The following is a 21,563-nucleotide window of genomic DNA, read 5'->3' as shown; positions in this document are numbered from 1 at the left end:
CCATTCACGAAAGAGATATCATTGTCCACTTGAGTTCAAGCAAGAGGGGTGACCTCAGAAAGTTATGACAACCAATATTTGGATACAGGAACGGTAATCTTGATAGTTTTATTTTTTAACGATATGAAACAATCATGGGCCTTCTTGTGAATGAGTTTTAAAAAGTCAAAAATTGCACTGAAGAGAAAAAAAAACAACAGGCAAATTGTACTAAGAAAGCTGCTCTTTATTTCAGGCTAGCAAGGGAGAATTTCAGAGGGAAACCATGCCCTACCCACCAGTATGCCCTAATCTTGTTCCTGCAGACATCCTTTTGTTCATAAAAAATAAAATAACACTTTAAAAATACCATATGCCTACCTTGAGAATGTCAAAACTGATGTTCTGATGTGGTATAAATGGAAGAGCATTCAATTTGGAGAAGAGGCGAAAAGAGATGGACCTACCACCTCCAGAAATGTAAAACACACATGGAAGTCATGTTGCTCCACATTTACACATTTTGCTATTTCTGTTTACTAAAGATGTGTATTATTTTGTAGCTATACAGTTTGACATAGACATATGCATTCAACAGAAATTAAAGGAGAGAAGGGAGAGAATGTGGGAAGACTGTATAGAATAATAATAATTCCAGAGCAGAAAGTGTCCTGAATTGTTTGATTTACAAATCTGACAGGAAAAAAAATCCCAACACGAAATTACTAAACACTACACAAAAACATATGAGTCCCCAAAGCACCAGAAACTACACCCTGCATTCAGCATCATTGCATGTGTTGTGTGAGTCTCAAGAAGAATTTATAGACTGGCAATGGACATGTGGGCAAATATCGAACTTATGGGCTTGGACTGGATTGGGCTGAGATGTTTTCTTAATGTACAATTGCTTTTGTATATGAGGGAAGGGGAGCGGTGAGGGAAAAAGTGAGGAGCTGATGCCAGGGGTTTAGGTAGAGAGCAAATGTTTTGAGAATGATGAAAGCAATGAATGTACAAATGTGCTTTACATAATCGATGTATGTATGGATTGTGACAAGAGTTGTATGAGCCCTAATAAAACAATTAAAGGGGAAAAAAGCTCTTTCTCATACCCATATAAATGTCAATGGATTTGTTTCTCTAGTCCAACGGTTCTCAGCCTGTGGATCATGTTCCCTTTGGGGGTTGATCGATCCTTTCACAGGGCTTGCCCAATTCATCACAGTAGCAAAATTACAGTTATGAAGTAGCAATGAAAATTATTTTATGGCTGCGGAAGGGGTCACCGCGACAGGAGGAACTGTATGAAAGGGCCGCGGCACTGGGAAGGTTGAGAACCACTGCTCTAGTCTACCCAGACGAACACATGTGCTACCGGAAGGGGCTTGTGTCTTCCAGGCGTCCATGGTTTCGCATGAAGATGGTGATTATGAGTGAATATCAGCCAATCCCTTTACAAGGTATCAGTCAGGCTGCAGCCCTCTTCCTCAAACACCAGGCCACTCTTTGGTGATTCAAATCGATAAAGAGTGGAAACGGGAAGTGACCAGTCTCATAGAGCAGTGCAGCCCCAGTGTCAGCAGGAAATAGGCAGCTGGGGCCTTGTGAATTTCCCCCATGGAGTTGGAGGTTCTGTTCTCTTCAGGGAGGGAATAACTGGGACAGAACCTGGGGGAGTCTGCCCTGCCTGCTCAGGGATTGAATGAAGGACTCTCTGAGAACTGGCTTAGCAAACACTCTAGCCTTGAAGGCAATTATGAGACATGTTGGCCTGGATCAGCATCCCAGACAAGCCTGAAAGAGACATGTAGGAGAGCCAAAGACAGAGTAACTGAGTATAAAGTTGTTCGACCATTTGCAGAAAGTGTCATTTAAAAACTAGAAATGTCCCCAGGGACAATGTCCCTTCTCGACTCATGAGAGGGGACACACTTTGCTCCTGGAACGAGGTATATCTTATCTTTGCTTATGCTCATCCTTCTCAACTCGTGAGATGGGATTGGCTTTATTTCTTTTGAAATGACTTTATGATCCAATAAAACCGTGGCTTAACTCCTTGCTTCTGTGTGCATGTGGGTGTGAGTTAGGCTTATTGCTCAACCCGAATACTACATAGGTTTGGAGTTTGCTAGTCCCCTGTGGGCAACAGCCTGGCACCAAACGTCACAAGTCACAGAAACCCACCGGGTCAGTTCCTCCCTGATTTATAAGGTCAGTGAGTTCAGAATTGACTCAATAGCACTGATTTCTTGAAAGGGAACAAATACTTAACCAGACATCATGGCTGGACTCAGTATTTATAGCCCCCACCAAGCACACTGAGCCTTATAAAAGGTATCCTCAAGCCTCAAGATTCTTGGAAACTTCCCTAGGGATAGCAAAGGATTTGGAATATGTAGTCCATGGATTCATCATGGGCTTTATTCAGGCTCTATACAAATCTCTGCCTTCACTACTTTGCTCTGTCACAATTCCAATATTACATATTTCCAGTAGGATGCCTATTTATAGTATTGGGTTTCTGTTAGGTCGCTAGAAGATCACATGGTCAGTACTTTGGAATCACTACCTGCTCCATGGGAGAAGCTTGAGGATTTCTACTCTCACAAAGAGGTACAGTCTCAAAAACCCTTAAGGGAAGTTCTGCCCTGTTTTATAGGGTCACTATGAGTTAGAATTTATTTGATGGCAATGAGGTTAGTTGGAAAAGACACAGAAAAAGATTCAAAGGGAAAATAAAAGATTGTGTATCTGAATTTCTTTACATTCTTGCTCATATGATAATACTTTAACAGAACTTAAAATTTTCAGTGATAATAAAAGGAAAATAAAATCTTGCCTTAAATTCTCCTTAAAATTCATCCCAGGAATAAAGCCAAAGATTCTTCTCACAGTACTTTCCCCCCATGCAAATGCCCAGGATTATGCAGTATTGCAAAATAATAATAATAATAATAATAATAATAATAATACAATTCCCTAAACACCATGAGAAATTCCAAAAATTTTCTGAAAAGATAAAAATTCTGGTTAAACTCCACCAACATGGGCTCATTGATGCATATCCACTTGTTCACATTATCAGTGGCCCAGAGGAAGCCTTATTATAGCTATTAACCATCAGAATAGACTAGGAGAATTTAAGTTGCCAGAATTAAGTTAGACTTAAGTATTAGACTTCATTATTAATTAGATTTAATTATGGGTCATGAGGAACAATTACTGGAGGAGATACCTAAAGTTATTCTTCCACTGATTGAACTAAAATTCATACATATGAACAAAATAAAGATGAAAACATTTACGATTTTCAGATGTGGTTGCTACAGCGGTTTTCTAAACACTCCAACTTCATCTTGACTGCTAGTGCTTCCAGTAGTTGTAAACCTGTTTTCATAACCAGTCTTAAACCTAAGACTACAGCCTAAGTAAAATGAAATCTATTAGACTTAGAGAAAGCTCCCACTGCTGCTCTAGACAACTTAACTTGCAAACTTCCCTAGATTATTGAGGCCAAAAGAGTTTGTAAGGCTAATCAATTCAAGGTCAATGGCCATTCAGGTGTAACCATTCTCATCTCCTGTTATTGTTATGTCCCATTAAGCTGGTTCTAAATTATAATGTCCCTGTGTAGAACAGAATGAAATACTGCCATATTCGAAGCCATCTTCACAATTGTTCTTATGTTGAAGCCATTCTTGCAGCCACTAGGTCAATCCATCTAGTTGAGAGTCTTCCTCTGTTTCACTGCCCTTCTACTTTACCAAGCAGGATTTCCGCCTGTCACCTGATCGCATGCCCAGTGACTGTGAGAGGAAGTCTCCTCATCCTTGTACATGCATTCCCCTAGTCAAAATAAAATGCCAAACCTTCTACACCTTCCAAAGCACAATGGCACAAAGATGGGAACTGGTCGTTATTATAGAAAATTGGGTCATGAGAAAAATGAATAAGTTAAAAATTAAAGAAAATAAGAGTCCCTTTAAAAGCCACAATCTCATTCATAGTGGGTTTTGTTTGCTTTTTTCGTTTTGTTACTTTGGTGCAGATAACTTCGTTATTAATGAATAACCCAGCCATTTTTTATCAAGTATGGGAAGCTGGCCCAGAGTATGAAAATATCAAAAGTAGTGGAATTCATCATTTAAGAACAGATGTGATTCATCTCCAACCTAATTTGATTGATCTTAAGCTTTGTAAAGATTCACACCCATGTACTATTTTCCTTTGTGAATCTATTAGTAACAGGTCTTTTACCCAACTGGAATTTCCATTTATAATTTAATGAACAAGGAAACATTATTCAGTTCACCTGATATACCTAAGTCAAGGCAAACAGACTTTGAATTACACAATATTCAGAAGGAAGCCATTTGCTTCTCATATATACTTGTTATGATTTTCAGAAATCAACGAAACCTAATCCTTTCTGTTATGACATCTTTTCCCTAGTTTTTGAATCTTTTTTGGCCACCGCATCCACAGATGTAGGCTGAATTTTGACAGCTGAAATGACTGAAATATATTTACTAAACCTCTACCTAAAATTCCTCTCAAATGAAAATCAGCAGTATGAACTCCCCTAGTATAAGATGCTTTTTTCTAAAGACTCAATTGTCTTTGTGCTAGCACATGTAATACTTGTATAGTTCCCGTTTAATAAAGAAGTACTAAAACACTGTAATGGGGGCTGGCGATACATTCAAGATTTGAATGTAATCAACCACAATGTTATACCCAGATTACCAGCAGTCCTGAATCTTCACTTATTATCTTCAAGGGTCCCTTCAGATGCAGCTCATTTTATGGTCTTTTTAGTGCTTTTTTTTTTTTCTTTCAGTATTCCTCAGCAATTGAAAAATACTGTTTGCTTACTTTTGTCTGGAAACATAAAATATAGACCTAGACCCTAGGAAATCAGTGAATCTCACCTATTTTCTCAGATCCTATATACAGATTCTAGCCTTCACAATTTACAGTAAATCCTCAAGTTAAAAATGTCTGACTACAAATAATCCTTACTTAAAAACAGACTGCCACAAAGACGATAGTATTAAAAATCTGAGGTAAATGTGATTACTGATGAGCACACACTCACAACTTTGTGGTGCTCATGAAACAGTGTACCACTTCAGGCATTCATCAGCTACAGGGAGAAGAATGCTGTCTGTTTTCCTAATTAAAATGTCATTGTCATCAATACAATGGTAAGTGTGTAACTTTGTATTTGGCTGAAAACGTTATCCTATCATCCAAAAGAACCATGCTTCAAAAATGTATAATCTAAGTGCTAGTGGTGCATAAAAGAAAATTAAACCAATCATAATAGAAAATAAAGTAGAAATAATAAAGCAATTATAAAGTGGTGAAGCACCATCAGTCATTTAAAAAAGTGTTCATCTACATTTGGTTAATGATCAGAACAATATTAAAGGGCATTGTGATAAAAATGGGTTATATGAAAGACTCTACTACTATGATAATTATAATTACACAGTGGATTAATAAACTGATGCTGCCCCTATGTACCTGCTCTGACTTACCTACCAATTTGATTTAAAGACAGATATAAGAATGAGTCTAGATCATAATCAGAAACAAAATTTCTACATGGAAAGTCTGAAAATAGTTTAGGTATACTGACTCAAAAACAAGACCACAGCAGAGACCTGCAGTCTATTATAGGCTTTGCTAGATTGCTTGTCTAGAGAAACAAAACTAGTGACACTCAAATTATATGTAGGAGTAGGTATTTTGTGAAATCCAATCAGTCTACATTATAGGCATAGAACTTTTATGAAATAGGTTAAGTATTTTAAAAACTAAATAGTGTTAGTACCTAAGATGAATCAATGCACAAATGTAAGTTATAGTCAATTGTATTTTTATTTAACTACAAAAATAATTTATGTTTGAGACTTAGAAAATAGGATGTTTCTTTCTGTGTAATCATACAATTCCTATTCAGTTCTTTTATTGAGAAAATTTTAGAGTTTTTTCAATGTTGTTACATATAAGAATAATTTTTGTTTTAACTAGTACAATCAATTATATAATCAGTAGTTAACTGTTTCAATCAGTTTTGTTATTTCAGATTTCATGTAAATGAAATTGACATAGGAAAATCAATACTAGATATATAATTTAAGATTTAGTGTGTTAAAAATCCAACATTTAGCAGTCCTTTACCTTACAGTAAAAGAACTTAATTAGCAGGGTTGTTCCAACTTTGGAAGGAGGCTAGCAAGGTCAGTAAGATAATTACCCAGACATGAAATATTACTCCAATTTGTATAAACAAGGGGGCATGAATCTTCAAGGGAGGATGATCTAGTTGTCCCTGAAGAAACATAGGTATAGATAATGTCTAATGATCGTTGTAGAACCTGCCTTCTTAGAGTATTAATTGCATCTTATGATATTATAAAGCACTTGCTAATATCCTCTTTTAATCACTCTAAAAAACCTGTTTCTTATACTCTGAAAGAGCTCAGAGGATATACCTGGCTGTTTTCCTTCTATAAGGTTTACAGGAATAACCGTAGTCACAAGGTGCCGAAGGGATTGGTTAACAGGGATCAAAGAACAAAAAATCATATCACTGTGTGCTCAACTCCCTGATACCATTGCTGAAGACAAATGGGTACATAGCAAATGCGGTGACAAAAGCTGATGGTGCCCGGCTATCAAAAGATATAGCGTCGGGGGTCTTAAAGACTTGAAGGTAAACAAGCAGTCATCTAGCTCAGAAGCAACAAAGCCCACATGGAAGAAGCACATCAGCCTGCGTGATCATGAGGTGTCAAAGGCATCAGTTACCAGGCATCAAAGAACAAAAAATCACATCATTGTAAATGAGGGTGAGTGCTGAGTGTCTGTAGGCAATTGGACACCTCCTTACTGCAGGGTTGTGGGGAGGAGATGAGCCAGTCAGGGTATGATGCAGCAACGATGAAACATACAACTTTCCTCTAGTTCCTAAATTATTACAGCGATCTACATATAACCTCCTCCCCGGGGGACGGACAACAGAAAAGTGGGTGAAGGGAGACGTCAGACAGTGTAAGATATAACAAAATAATAATTTATAAATTATCAAGGGCTTATGAGGTAGGGGGCAGTGAGGGGAAAAAGTGAGGAGCTGATGCCAAGGGCTTAAGTGGAGATCAAATGTTTTGAGAATGATGAGGGGGATGAATGTACAAATGTGTTTGACACAATTGATGCATGTATGGATTGTGAAGAGAGTTGTATGAGCCCCTAATAAAATGATTAAAAAGAAAAACAATACTTATGCTTCATAGTTAGTGGGGACAGTGGGTCTCATGTGGGCATGTTTCTACATGTGTAATACCAAGCAACTGAAGTCAGACTGCAACCAAGAGACAGTCTTTCTCAAACACCTGTTAGTTAGTGTAGAGTATCTGCTAGGCTCACAGCTGTAATGTCAGGACATTCATCTACAAACGATCTCCTCTAGGTTCTGAACTATCTAACAACATTGTGTTTTGGAAACCCACATATAATCATTGTGGTCAATCCTTGGAAATCACATAACTATCATCGTCCTAAGCCTATGATAGACACTTGAACTTTACTTCCATTTTCATCTTGAAATATGCTGAACATGCCCTTCCTTTTTGGTTTCCAAACTCTAGGTCTTTGTACATTTCATTAACATATTTTACTTTGTCTTCTCAGGCTGCCCTTTGAAATGTACTTTTCAATTATTGTACTTTATTTTTTCCATTTGCTTCAGCAACTCTATGATCAACAGCAAATTTAAGAGTTTCTTCTGGCATCCATTTTGATATTCAAGTGTCTAGTTTCAATATTGAAAGAATCTGTGGGAAAAATATTGAATGATGTAGGAAGCATAAAAAAGGGTGGAAGAAATGTATAGAGTCATTGAATCAAAACCAACTGGTTGATATTAAGCATTTTAAGAGGTAGGATAGCATCAAGAACTACAGGTATTGAAGGAAGAAGTCCCACCTGCATTGAAGGCATTAGCTAAAAACAAGGTTCCAGGAGTTGATGGAAGACCAATTGAAATGTTTCCAGCAGCTGCTAAAGGACTACAAGCATTTCCTTATCTATGCCATGAAATTTGGAAGTCAGCAAATTATAGAACACTATCATTAATATCACATTCAATTAAAATTTCATGAAAATCATCCAACAACAATTGCAGCAATATATTGATAGGAAGATGACAGAAATTCAGTCCAGATTCAGAAGAGGACATGGAACAAGAAATATTATTGCTGACATCTCAGTTGAAAGTAGAAAATTCTAGATAGATGCTTACTTGTGTTTCATTGACTAAGTCAGTGGTTCTCAACCTTGCTAATGCCATGAGCCTTTAATACAGTTCCTCATGTTGTGGTGACCCCCAACCATAAAATTATTTTTGATGCTACTTCATAACTGCAATTTTGCTACTGCTATGAATTGGATGACCCCAGTGAACGGGTTGTTTGACCCCCATATGGGTTCTGACCTACAGGTTGAGAACCAGTGGACTAAGCAAAGACAAAGTACTGTGAATATGCTTTAAGCTTCAGACCAGCCAACCTATTCTTCTTTATCTTGTCGCTGTGAACCAGGTACATGGGTATCAAGAGTCATATTCAACCCATCTCTCAATTGCTGCTTTTCTCCCACTTCCACTCAACAAATGGATCTAAGTCATTACCCATCAAGCTCCCACAGGCTACCTTTAACTTTCAATCCTAGAGAGGCGAGTTTCTTCATGGCTCTAAATTTTTCCAGCTTCAGGAACATACATCCAGTTCAAACATTCAAAAGGGCCCAAATGGTTCCTTTTTCTTCAATCTACTATCAGCTCTCTCAGAAAATCTCTTCAAATGCAAATGTCCAGAGAACTCAAGGCACTGGAGGGAGCTTATCTTTTCTGAGCCTTCTTTGCAGGCATGCTCTATACTCATTTAAAGATACAATTTAATGTGTGAAGGCAGTGGGCTTACAAACCTTCTATTTCCATACTTCCAAATAATACTTTCTATCACACATTATATCAATAACAGTGGGCAGAAAAGAAATCGGTATAAATGTAGTACAGTTAGATCCTAAACTCAATTCTTAAAAAAATCAAGTTCAATTCTTTCCAATCTAAACTAGCTCATTCAAATGCACTTTGGCTTTAGGCCTGTGGCTGCATCAAGCCAGGGCCAAGCTTTTGTTCAGCCCCAATTTAACTAAGCAGTATGGTTTCAGAGGAGAAGCTCTAAGGGGTGATTTCACCCACTGAGCTCAGAATTTGCACTTATCACATTGATTCTCACCATTTCAAACAGGAATAACTAAAGACAACAACCAAAGAAAGGAATCACAACTTTAACTTCCCATATTTTCTACAGAAAACAATCAAGTAAACAGTGTGATCATATCTGACCTCTGGCTAGCTAAAGGAAAACTACCATAAGGCAGAAGTCAAACAAGAACCCACTCTCCATCTTCATGATTAGTTTCTCTAGTGTCCCACTCCCAAGGTACTATATTGTTAGGCTGGTTTGACTGCAGAAACAAATCCAGTATATATATATATATATGTAAAAATGAGCTTTACATCATTAAATAATCATATATCAAGAAAACATCCAAGCCCAGTCCAACTCAAGTCCATCAATCCAATACTAGTCACTAAGTCTGGAACTCGTCCATAAGTCCCTCTTCAGACTCACGCAGCCACATGCAATGATGCAGAACACAGGAAGATCACAGGCTGGTGGGTGCAGAGTCTTGTGTATCCAGTGGGTGTCACAGGGATCAGGCACATCTCAGGGTGACTCATCAACCGAAGGTGAAAGCAGAGAGCGTGTGTGGTGGGGGGAGGTTCCCAGGACCCTCCCTATGAGATGGTCATGTCCGCAAGGAGGCACCATCAGGCTGTGACCTGATTGATAGTCTAGACTCCACCGTACACTTTTATATCTTCAAGTTAATGAAATCATGCAACGATCACAGCTAAATTCTAGGTTCTTCCAATAAATCCTTTAAAATAAAGATAGTAGACTTTTTGAAAATATTATATAAATTAATACACCTTGGTAAATGAGATGAATTTTTATATGTATATATTATTATCATCATAAAATATAACTATATATATAAATCCCTAAACATTTCCTTTTTAATCCTCAATACAAACTGTTCCACTGGCAGAGTGGTTAACCATTCATCTGCTACCTAAAATGCTTGTAATGCAAACCCACCCACAGCTTCCTAAGGACAGAAACCAGGTGAACTGCTACCATAAATATTACAGCTTATTATTATTTATTATTAAAATAATAATATATAAATTATCAAGGACTCATGAGGGAGGGGGGAGCGGGGAGGGAGGGGGAAAAAAGAGGACCTGATGCAAATGGCTTAAGTGGAGAGCAAATGCTTTGAGAATGATTAGGGAAAGGAATGTACAGATGTGCTTTATACAATTGATGTATGTATATGTATGGATTGTGATAAGAGTTGTAGGAGCCCCTAATAAAATGTTTTAAAAAAAAAGATTACAGCTTAAATATAAATTTGAAAAGGTGGTCCTACTTTAGGAAGTCTTGGTGCCTTAGTAGATGAATGTGTGGATGTTAATCAAAACGTTGATGGTTTGAAACCCCCCCCCCCCCACATTACTCTAGTTCCAGAGGCCAAAAATGTGAAGATCTGCTTCTGTGAAGGATTACAGTTTTGGAAGCCAATGGGGTAGATAATTTTTGTCCTATAAGGCTGCTATAAGTTTGTTTTCTTACACAACAATAGGCAATATGAGCCGCATAAATAAGAGCCCTTAAGGCAGAGTGGTTATACATGGGGCTGCTAACCATAAGGTTGGCAGTTCAAACCACCAGCAGTTCTGTGAGTAAACAATGGGGCTTTCTACTCCTGTGAAGAGTTACAGTTTCAACAAATGACACTAACAATAGAATTACCTTATGCCTTAGGGAGAATACTGGCAATGTTCTCTAGCATAAAATGACAATATATCTCTAAAGTAAACAAAAGATACATATACACCATAGATATATGAATGGGTTGTGGGCTCATACTTAATGCTAGCCTCAATCTAACAAAAATTAGTCCTTATGACGGGGCCCTGCTCAGTGATTTCCTCAGGAATATACCACTGAAGATATGGGTGCTACAGCAAAGTATGGCAAAGAAAGTGGATGATGGCCAGCTCTCAGACAGAATAGTGTCTGGAGTCTCAAAGGTTTGTATTCAGAACAGCAACCATCTAAGCGAGGCATCATTTAAGTCCACGTGGAAGAAGCACAGTGCCTGTGCAATCCAAAGATTGAATATAATATAATCCAACTAAGAAGGAAGGCAAGTTTAAATTGCGAACACCTACCTTGTAGGAGGTGAAATGCTGTGAATAGCCTTCTTATCAGGCAGAGAACATTGCAACGTAGATTATGGAAGCCATGGTGAACTATGCACCAAATTAACGTGTGATATCTTAGCACTTGATCTTCCTTTTGCCATCATGAAGAGTGCATTGGAACAAAGCAGATTGTTACTGATGAATTTTTCTCTGCTCTGCTTTGTTACTGTTGTGAGTTTCAGTTTATTTAGTTTGTATGGTTTTCTGAATGTGAAATCCAGAAATCCATACAGCAATTGGATTATTGGTTTCCTGGTGACATTGAAGGGAAAGTTAGGGGGAAATATGGAGGTGATACCAATGCATACAAAATGCATACAAAAAAAGAAAATATCTTAACATTGATTGGGGCAGTTATTATTCAACTCTTCTTGAAATGATGGAAAAATTGAACTGTGTGATACGTGGACAGTTCTGCCCTGCCCTGCAGGTGCCCTAAGAATCGTCATCTTAGAGGTAGTAAGTTTGGTTGTTATTTTGTTTGGTTTTGTTTTAATTACTGATTCACTTCAACCTAGAATATGCCTAGAATATAACTTCCTGATTTGCTTTAAGCTTCACAAAACAGGACATAAATATATATATATTTATACTTTTTGATGAATATAAAACAAACAACCTCAAAATATAAATTCATTGCAATTGAGTTGGTGCCAGCAGAGGAGAACTGTCGCTTTGACTACATCTTTCTACCTAGGAGCAGCGGAGAGTTCAGAACTGTGGACTCTGTTTAGCAGCCCAATGCGTAACCACTCCACCACCAGTGCTCCTCAATGCTAGTGTATATAGTACTTGTTTCCTCACTTCCTAATTTTTTCACACATTTTTCTATGCAGGTTCATATTTTACCACTATAGATTCACACCTGAAGCTTGTCTTTTAAAAAAATCATTTTATTGAGGTTCTTACAAATCTTATCACCACCCATATATACATCATTTGAGTAAAGCACACTTATGCATTCGTTGCCCTCATCATTCTCAAACTTCGCCTTGCACTTGGGTTTCTGGAATCAGCTGATTTTCCTTTTTTCCCTCCCCCTTCCTACCCGTTCCCCCTCCCTCATGAACCCCTAATAATCTATAAATTATTATTTTATCTTATCTTACACTGCCCGGTATCTCCCTTCACCCATTTTTCTGTTGCCCATCCCCAGAGGGGAGGTTATAGGTAGATCCCCTAGATCGGTTCCCCCTTTCTACCCCACTTTCCCTCCCGATATCGCCACTCTCACCGTTGGTCCTGAGGGGTTCATCTGTCCTAGATTCCCTGTGTTTCCAGATCCCAACTGTATCGCTGTGCATCATCTGTTCTAACCAGGTTTGCAAGGTAGAATTGGGATCATGATAGTTGGGGGGAGGAAGTGTTTAAGAACTAGAGGAAGTTTGTGAGTTTCATTATTGCTACAATGAACCCTGAGTGACTCATCTCCTCCCCACTGCCCCTCTGCAAGGGGTGTCCAGTTGTCTACAGATGGACATTGGGTCCTCATCATGCACTCCCCGCATTCACAATGATATGATTTCCTTTCCCCGCTTTTGTTGCTTGAAACCTGGTCCCCTCAGCCCTTCATGATCACATGTGTTGGTGTGCAGCTTCCATGTGGGCTTTGTTGCTTCTGGGCTAGATGGCCGCTTGTTAACATTCAAGCCTTTAAGTCCCCAGACGCTATGTCTCTCAATAGCTGGGCACCATCAGCCTTCTTCACCACACTTACTTATGCACACATTCGTCTTCAGCATTTATGTGGGGAAGGTGACCACACAAGGATGTTTTTTGTTCTTTGGTATCTGCTACCTGATCACTTCCACACCGCATGTTCACGTAGGCTTCTGTGCTTCTACTCTGTGGGCTTTGTTGCTTCTGAGCTAAATGGCCACTTGTTTGCCTTCAAGCCTTTCAGACCCCAGACTCTATATCTTTTTGATAGCCAGGCACTATCAGTTTTCTTTACATTTGCTTATGCACACATCTGTCTTCAGTGATCTTGTCGGGAAGGTGGATATCATGGAATGACTGTTTAGCTGAGCAAGGTGCTATTGTATTGAGGGAGTGTGCACGAGGAGGTCCAATGTCCACCTTCCACCCTACTACTGAACCTATAAATATATGCACATAGGTCTATTTCCTTCATAGTCATATATTTACATAAGTACATGTCTGTATTTAGGCTTCTATGTATGCCCTTTGCCTCCTACTCCTTTCCTCTATTTCCTTATGCTTTCCTCCTGTCCCACTACCATGTTCAGCCTTCATTCTTGTTTCAGTAATTCCTCTCAGTTACCTTGTCCTTGGTCACTCCCTACCAGTCCTCCCATCCCCTCCCTCCACTGGTTTTGAACCACTCGTTGTTCCCTTGTCCATGGGTTGGCAAACACCTCCTCCCTTGCCCTACCTCCAACACTGTCATATCCCTCCGGGACCTTTGGCCCGGTTATTTTCTTCTCACGTTGTTTGTCCAGCCTATCTTAATTAGGTGGACCTGCAGATATAGTAATACATGCATAAAAATGCGGATGGCTTTGACAGCACCAAAGTGGCACATGAGAACATGGCATCAACAGAAGCAACACTGACACGCTAACAAACAAAAAAGCCACTGACATACAAAATTTAAAAGAAGAGAAAAAAGAAAAAAACAAAAAGACAGCAAAACAAAACCTCTGTTAGTAGTTTGAGGTCTGCCTTTTGGCCCTTAGGAATGTTTTCTGGATGAGTCTGATGGGGTGCAACATCCTCAGGTGCTGTCTCGTGTAGAGCCATGGGTCAGTGCAGGATGTCGCATCTCTCTGTGGGGCTGGCTATATGGTCCTCTCTGCACATTAAGCCCTTCGAGCTAGGCTATCATCCTCTGAGCTTGGTGGGTCCAGGTGTGCTCTGCTCAGTTCTTCTTCCTCCCTTTGCTTCAGCTTCTTCCTGGGTGTGGTGTGGTAGGTCAGTTCCTTTCCCAAACCAGATGATCTATTTTCATTTTCTGTGGTACTCCCTTCCATGGTGGGGGTCGGGCTAATTCTGGTTGGGGCCAGTGTATGGTTCAGGCTCTTTGTGTATTCCTCCCCACTTTACATTGCCATCCTGGTGTGGCGTGTCATGGTGGGGTTTGTATGCATGTTCCAGTTCTGTGGGGACATAACCAATACTCTCCTCCGGGTGGGTTAGTGCCCTGTTCCCCCCATGCCATCCACTCGGTTTCTCCCCACACTGCTTCTTCCTCTACCTGCTCCTCTTCCCCTTCTTTATGCTGGGCTCTCATGTACCTCCCTAGGTGTGGCCTGCCCTCCAACTATATATGCTTCCACCCATTTATTGCGAGATATATGTTTATTCTTCTATTCGTGGCATACTGATTGTACTTACCTCAGGGGACTCATGTTATACCTGTCCTTTTGAGTTTGACATACCTCGCTTAACATAATTCCTTCCAGCTCTTCCCATGAAACAATGTGTTTCATGAGATTGCCCGTGCTTTTCAGTGCTGTATAGTACTCCATTGTGTGTATGTGCCAAAGTTTACTAATCCACTCATCTATCGATGGAAACTTAGGCTGTATCCAAGGCTTTGTGATTGTGAATTGGGTCACAATAAACATTGGAGCGCACATGACTGGTCGTGTTTTATTTGTTGCTTCCACCGGGTATATGCCCATTAGAGGGATGGCTGGGTCATAAGGTAGATCAATTTCCATTTTCTTTAAGTATCTCCAGATTGCCTTCCATAGTGTCTGTACAAGAGTGGAGGGTTCCTATTTCACCACAGCCCCTCCAACACTTGTTGCTCTCTGATTTGCTGATTTGGGCTAGCCTTGGGGGTGTAAGGTGGTATCTCATGGTTGTTTTGATTTGCATTTCTCTTATGGCTAATGACCTGGAACACTTTCTCATATGCTTATGGGCCATATGGGTCTCCTCCATAGTGAAAGTTCTTTTCAGTTCTTTTGCCAACTTCCTTAGGAGGTTAACTGTTTTCCTCTTTTTGAAGGACATGATGGTGTTGTAGATTTTAGTAATGAGCCCTTTGTTCGCTTTGTCATTACTAAAAATTATCTCCCAGTCTGTGGATTGTCTTGTCACCCTCTTGGTGAAGTCTTTCGAGGTGCTCAGTTGCTTTATTCTTATTAAATCCCATTTGTCGATTTCCAGTTCACCAGTGTGTGTACCCTTCCCTATTGCAGTGAGCCTATGAGTTCCCTGGACCAGTGTTCTGAGGTTAGTCCCAATTCCTTCCTTGATGGTCCTGATGGTTTGCAGTTTAACTTCTAGATCTGTGATCCACCTTGAGTTTATTCTTGTGCATGGGGTGAGGTAAAAGTCTTGTTTCATCTTTCTGCATGTAGATATACATTGTTTCCAGCACCACTTGTTTAAAAGGGCATCCACTTCCAACTTGATGGTTTTGGGACCCTTGTCGAAGATCAGTTGTCTATATGCTGATGATTTTACTCTTGGGCTTTCTATTCTTTTCCACTAGTCTGAGTGTCTGTCGTTGTGCCAGTCCCACGCTTTTTTGACCACTGTAGCTATGTAACAGGCATTAAAATCAGATAAGGCGAGTTCTCCAACTGTGTCCTTCTTGAGGAGTTCTCTGCTAATTCTGGGTTTCTTCCCTCACCATATGAAGTTGGTGGTCAGTTTTTCAAATTCTTTGAAGAAGGTTGATGGTATTTGAATTGATATAGCATTGAACTTGTAACATGCTTTAGGTAGGACTGTCATCTTTACTATGTTAAAGTTCCAATCCATGAGCAGGGGATATTCTTCCATTTGTGGAGGTCGCCTTTGGTTTCCCATAGTAGGGTCTTATAATTTTCTTTATATAGGTCTCTAGTATTTTTTATTAAATATATTCCTAAGTATTTCAGTTTGTTCTTAGCTACGGTGAATGGTACTTCCTTCTTAATCGCCTCTTTCATGGCCCTGTCCAATGTGTATAGAAAACCTACGGACTTCTGTTTATTGATCTTGTATCCTGTTACTCTTCTGTATTTCTCTATCACTGTAAGTACTCCAACTGTGGGGCTTTTGGGGTCTTCAATGTATAGGATCATGTCATCTGCAAATAGCAATAGCTTTACCTCCTCCTCTACCAACTGGATCCCTTTGATGTCCTTCCGCTGTCTTATGTTGTTAGCCAGAACCTCCAAAACGATATTGAATAGAAGGGGGGACAGGTGGCATCCTTGTCTTGTACCCTTTTTCAGTGGAATTGTTCTTGTCTTTTCTCCATTGACTATGATGTTGGCCGTTGGTCTTTTGTAGATCGCTTGTATCAGCTTGAGGAACCTCTCTTCCAATCCTATCTTCATGAGTGTCTTGATTAGGAATGGGTGCTGGATGTTGTCAAATGATTTTTCTGCAGCTACGGATATTATCATATAATTTTATCCTTTTTCTTCTCGATATGGTGTATAATATTGATGGATTTTCGGATGCAACCTGGCATGTATCCTACCTGGTCATGGTGGATGAAATGTTTTAGATACTTTTGTATTATATTGGCCAATATTTTGTTAAGGATTTTTGCATCTATGTTCATTAGAGATGTTCATTTTGGTCTGTAATTCTCTATACCTGTGGGGCCTTTGCCCTGTTTGGGTATCAAAGTAATGCTGGCTTCGTAAAATGAGTTCGGGAGTTTGCCATTCTCTTCTATATTATGGAATACTTTGTGGAGGATTGTTGTCAACTCTTCCCTGAATGCTTGGTAGAATTCTGCTGTGAAACCATCTGACCCTAGGGCCTTTTTTGTTTGTAGGATTTTGATTTCCTTTCCTATTTTTCTTTTGCTATGGGTTTGTTGAGGTTCTTGATCTCTGTCTGAGATAATCTAGGGAGAGACTGTTTTTCCAAATATTTATCCATGTCTTCCAGGTTTCTGAATTCATTAGAATACAGAGCTTCATAGTACTTGTGATAAGCCTCTTAATCTCATTGGGGTCTGTTGTTATTGCCCCTGATTCATCCCTCATCCTGGCTATTGATGTTTGCTCCTTTCTATCTTTGGTAAGCTTTGCCTTTCTATCTTTGGTAAGCTTTGCCAAAGCTTTGCTTTGTTCATTCTTTTGTAGAACCAGCTTTTTGCTGCATTTATCTTTTGCATTGTTCTCTGTCTTCCCACTTGTTTAACTCCGCCCTGATTTTTATTATTTATTTTCTCTTGCTATTGGAGGGGTTGTTCTACTGACCCTGTTCTAGTTGTTTGAGGTTTTGTGTTAACGTATCTGTCATACGTCTTTCTTCTTTTTTAATATATGCATTTAATGATATCAAGCTACCTCTGAGAACTGCCTTTGGAGAGTCCCATGTGTTTTGATACATTGTATTCTCATTCTCGTTAGTTTCTAGAAACTTCCTAATATCCTCTCTGATCTGGGCCTGTACCCATTCATGTAGCAGGAGATCGTTGTTCATTCTCCAATTGGTTGCCTTTGCTTTTCTGGACATCCTCTTATTAATTTCCCGCTTTATGGCATGGTGATCTTAGAAAGATGTCTGGATAATATCTATGTATTTGAATTTACTCAGGCTGCACTTGTGTCCCAGATAATGGTCTATTCTTGAAAAAGATCCATGTGGATTTGAAAAGAATGTGAAACCCTTTGCTTTTGGATGGAAAGCTCTATAAAAGAATATCAGGCCCTGTTGCCTAATTACATTGTTTAGCTCTCTGGTCTCTTTGCTGAGTTTCTTTTCCTTGTGATCTGTCTTTCTCTGATAGCGGAGTGTTAGAGTCACCTACTATGATTGTTGATTCCATGATTTCTTTTCTCATCTTTTTAATAGTTTGTTTGATGAAATTCACCGCACCATTATTAGGAGCATAAATATTAAATATGCTAAGTGCTTCCTGGTTTACTGAAACTTTGAGCATTATGTAGTGTCCCTGTTTGTCTCTTTTTATGGTTGGGATCTTGAGATCCATTTTGTCAGAAATTAAGATAGCCACCGCTGCCTTTTTGGAGTTACCATTCCATTGATAAACTTTCTGCCAACCCTTTATTCTTAGCATATTCTTGTCTGTGCGCTTAAGATGTGTCTCTTGCAGGCAACAGATTGATGGATATGTTTTCTGAGCCAGTCCTCAAGCTTCTTTCTTTTAATGTATGAATTGAGTCCATTGGTAATCAGAGGTATTATCACTCCCGGTGGATTCATAGTTGCCATACCCTGTTTTGTGTTTTGGGTCTTTACCTATCTCACTTCATATCACGGTTCTGTGTTTGAGTGGAGAGTTTCTATCTTGTCCTCTTTTCCATCTGAGACCCTATTGTCCTGGTAATTGTTGCTGGCATGTTGGATTCTAGATGGAGATGGGCTATATGGTGGTCTCCTGTTTGTTCTTGGTGGAAGTTGGTCCTCTGGTCATAGTGAGTTAGCCAGTATCTTCCACAGGGTCGGGTGACTTGCAGCATATTCTTTGAGTCTTTCCTTGTCCTGGAAGACCCTTATCTCACCATCTACCTTAATGGATAACTTGGCAGGGTACAGTATTCTGGGGGAGGCAATTTTTTCTTTCAGCTTTTGGAAGATGCTGCTACATTCTCTCCTCCTCTTCATGGTATCTGCTGATAGGTCTGAGCATATTCTTACCTGTGCTCCTTTGTATGTGACTGTCTTCCTTTCTCTTGTTGCTCATAAATTTTTCTCTTTTTCCTCTAAGTTGGATACTTTTACTATTATATGTCTTGACATGTTCTTCTTGGGATTTAGTCTAGCTGGCATCCTTTATGCTTCCTGTATGAGTGTCTGGTTCTCCCTTGTTAGGATGGGAAATTTTTCTTCCAGACATTCCTTTGCTATCTTGACTGTCGACTTGTGTGTTGTGTTGTGTTCCGGTAGACCAATTATTTGAATATTATACCTCTTCCTAGCATTTGTCATTGATCTCTGGCTATTTTCTGTTTCTTTAATTTTCCTATGTAACTGTATTTCTCGCTTGCTTAGGTCTGTTTGAGTGTCCTCGAGATCACTGATACAGTTCTCTGCCTCCTCAAGCCTAATCATAAATTCTGTGACCTTGTGTGTGGCATCTGCTACCTCCTCTGCTAGCTCCTGCAGTTCCCTTTGGTGGGTGGATTTCATCCCCTCTATTGTGGACTTCATCTCCTCTCTCATTGCATCCTTATTCTGGGTTGCTTCCCTTAGCTCCTGTATTATTGTGAGCAGACTTCTGAAGATTTCCTTCTGTGGCAGATCTGTATCTGTTTCTTCTACGACAGACGTTAGCTCTGCTACTATGTTTTGTCTCTCTGCTTTTTTGTTGGGAGTGATGTGGTCTGTTGATTTTTCCTTGATCCTTTCATAGACCCCACGCTTCTGGGAGGGCAGTGTAACCTTATCTGGGTTACTGTTAAGGATTATTTCAGGCTACTGCCTAAGACCTACTATAAGAAGGGTCAGACTCTGTGTAGGCAGAGTTCCCCAACGGCTTAGTGACCTGCAGTGGTGACATCTTTCAGCAACTAGAGTGGGGGTTGGAGCCTCAGTGAATGCTCTCAGGCTGCTTGACCTGGTTTGTCAGGGTACCCTTAGCAGCCCTTTTTCTATTTAGTAATAAAATGAATTTAAAAGGTTAAAAATTAAAAAATAAGTTTTAACAACATCTTGGACACAAAAAGCAAAAAAATGGAAAGGGAGTAAGAAGGAGAAGATATCAATGAGGAGAGAAAAGAAGTGATAATAGAAGTGGAAGGAGAAGAAAAAAGAGATAGAAGTAAAACATACAGAAAAGGGGCAGAATAGAAATACTAGCAATGATGAAAAGGGAGGAAGAAAGAAGAGAGAAAAGACAACACAGAAAGTAAAAGAAAGAAAGAAAAGAGAAAAACCAGCACGAGATAAAAGATGTGTGTGTGTGTGTGTGTGTGTGTGTGTGTGTATATAAATTACCCTTCCCCCCTTCTTTTCCCACTAAGCTCTAGTGATGCCTAATAGAACGTGGATTTGGGGCAGGCCTCACTGTCATGGGACGTGGTGCTGATCTGGGCTCCGGTGCCGGGCTATGTGGTGGCAGGAATGCTCTTCAGATCAGCAGGCCCTCCCAGGTTCCTGCAGGCCTGTAGAGTTGAGCCTGTGGGCGGAGGCTGCACAGGCAGGAGAAGCTCCCCAAGGGCGTGCCTCCTTAACTGGCTGGAAAATGCTGGAGCCGCTACAGGTACTGAGTGAGGCACAGGCCACAGTGCCCATCTCCTATGCCAACTGGGAAGGGCTGGGGCAGGCTTAGAAGCTGGCACTGGAGACCCCACAGGGTCCCTTAGTGAGAGCTGGCAGGAGCACATAGACGGCTCTGGCAGGGACTGCAAAGCCGTGTGCTAGGCTCCGTAGCAGGCAGGGACATTTATTGCTTAATCCACCGGCTCTGTGAGTGGCGTTGGCTCTGCAGCGACATGGTCTGAGACAGATTTGACAGTGGCAACTCTGGCGGGAAACCGCGGGCAATGGCACTTGTCCTCCGCACAGGCTCACCGCTTGGAGCTGCCAGCCCTGGAACCCCTGTTGCGCACCGGGGAGGGCAATGCCACTCTCACAGGAGTACAGAAGCCTGTCGCTCGTGCTCCCAGTGAGCAGGGGAACGCACTGTTGTGCCTGGTGCTGTCCACGCTGGAAGGGGCGCCCTCAGCAGGCAGACTTAATGCCCCGGACTGCAGGTACAAGTCTCTGCAGGCCAGCCAGAAGTGGCTCCGGTGGTAAGGCAGTGTGGAGGATAGAAGCGGGATGGGCTACGGTGTGGCTTGTGCCAGTGGGAAGTGCTCAGCACAGGTTCCCTGGCCGGGAGTGGAGCAGGTGCTAAGCTGATAGGGGTGGGCGGTTGGGCAAACAGAGTGCCAGTAGGGAGGTCCCAGGCAGCAGTGGGCATGGATGGTCCTCCATGAGGGGTGCCAGGCATCTCCTGGTGGCCTGCAGGTCAGTTACCCAGGCCTTGGATGAATGGATGGAGGGACCCGTGGCCCAGGGGCAGATCGCTGCCAAGTGGGGAGAGGGGAACCGTGGGAAAGGGAAGCTTCTCTCCTAGTGGGGTCCCGCGAGTGGGCAGCTGCTGTAGAGGGTATTGCAACTGCTGCGCATGTCTCAGCAGGGCAGGCAAGAAGCTCTGGGCTCGGGGTCCCTGTCTGGGGATGCAGTGTGGCTGTAGCTAGTCACAGCCGCAATGGCGGCAGCCTAGTGACCAGAGATG

This window comes from Tenrec ecaudatus, chromosome 11 (assembly GCF_050624435.1).
Source record: "Tenrec ecaudatus isolate mTenEca1 chromosome 11, mTenEca1.hap1, whole genome shotgun sequence".
Classification (NCBI taxonomy): domain Eukaryota; kingdom Metazoa; phylum Chordata; class Mammalia; order Afrosoricida; family Tenrecidae; genus Tenrec; species Tenrec ecaudatus.
This window is presented reverse-complemented; position numbering follows the sequence as displayed.